The sequence below is a fragment of the Branchiostoma belcheri genome, unplaced genomic scaffold (genome assembly GCF_001625305.1).
Source record: "Branchiostoma belcheri isolate BF01 breed outbred unplaced genomic scaffold, Haploidv18h27 scaffold154, whole genome shotgun sequence".
Classification (NCBI taxonomy): Eukaryota; Metazoa; Chordata; class Leptocardii; order Amphioxiformes; family Branchiostomatidae; genus Branchiostoma; species Branchiostoma belcheri.
In genome coordinates, this window is record NW_017802980.1 from 237,392 (window position 1) to 238,907 (window position 1,516).

The 1,516-nt window shown below is 42.6% G+C and overlaps 1 long non-coding RNA gene across 1 annotated transcript; it reads right to left on the bottom strand.

Moving 5' to 3' along the window:
- LOC109465616 lies at positions 1 to 1,242 on the bottom strand. The gene is made up of 2 exons (XR_002139975.1): positions 809 to 1,242; positions 1 to 291 (listed from the first exon to the last, which is right to left on the bottom strand). It is a non-coding gene; the product is annotated as an uncharacterized LOC109465616 (long non-coding RNA).
- Positions 1,243 to 1,516: the final 274 nt, after the last annotated feature.

The following is a 1,516-nucleotide window of genomic DNA, read 5'->3' on the forward strand; positions in this document are numbered from 1 at the left end:
AATCCAAGAACCAACAAATTAAATTGGTGTGGCCTGAAAAAAAGGACAGCATATGCGAAGACAGAGCACTTGACTAGGCCCTCTTACTAAGTACACTGCACAGAAACTGCAGGAGCCTTACGAAAACCTCTGTCACCTGCAGCAGTGAATGTTCCTCTTCTTCTTCTCACCTGTCCCAACTGTCACGTCTCCACCTGCACAACTGTCACGTCTCCACCTGCCCAGTCTGTACAGGTGCAGACTACCGCACGTCTCTCCCCTTCAACCTCCCATTCCATGCCTGCTGTTGGACTGCACAGGGAAAATAGTCATAAAGAACAGGGTAAATGATTTCCACTGGACATTCAGTACCAAGGACAAGGAAGTCGGTCTTGACTATTTTCTTTAAAGAGGAATGCAGCAGGAATATGCTAGTTTTGAACCCTGGAAGATTAGTCATTGACTAAAGGGTATCGAAATAAACAAAATATGCTTAGGCCACACCAATCTAATTTGTTGGTTAACAGATTCGCCCGCTTCATTTTTTTCTGATTTGCAAAAAAAAAAAAAATTCAGAATCAACTGCAAAATGCTCATATTTTGCCCTGAACAGATTGTAACGTTGTTACAGTTATTCCATCTTTCAATGCAGTGGTATCATTAAAAGTTCAAAATTCATTGTATCATACCATTTTGGGCCATAATAGCATGCCTAGGCCTGTTTTTATTTTTATTCTTTTTGTTCGCCCGCCCGCTCCACTATTTTTCTATAAAAATCCGTTAACCAAGAAAATAAATTGGTGTGGCCTAAGGCTACTTAATTAATTACCTGTATAATCAGATGTTGCATGGCTTTTGTTGTCCACTATCTTGTGACAGACAGTAGTGTTCCTGGATCTGTTGCTGTAGAGACTTATGTTGACTGATGCACTTTTTATCATCAATTTGTGAGCTTCTCTCCAGCACAGGAGAGCAGGTGTTGTGCTTAGCTGTCTCATGTAACATCACACCCCCTCTTCTCTTTTCAAGCTCCACAGTAGCAGAGATTTTACGCTGTGTCTTGATAGGTCTCTGTTTTGGAGCTCTCAGTGATTCAAATGTTGCGAAATTGACTTCTGTATGCTTCGATTCAGGTGCTGACTTTTGTGTTTTTAACACATTTCTTGGTCCCAGGTGCATATCAGCACCTGCAGGTGTAACCAGGTCAGGACATGTGACAGGCAGGTGGTCCCTAACTCTGTCTGAACAGTTCACCTGAGGAAAACTCATCACTTGTGTTGGACCTACAGAATGACTGTTGACAGGAGAAATGCACACATCAGCATAGATGGTTCCAAACCTGTCTGACTCTGCAGTCTTGTCTCTGTATGCAGAACACACACCTCGACTCCTGCTTGGTTCACTCTTGTTCTGGACCTCACCAATAACCCTACTGGATGTATCAGATTGTCCACAGGTAAGACTATTCTTGTTACACATGTGGGGTACTTGATCTCTGGGATGACATCCATACCCTTGTTTCTGATCATTCTCTCTC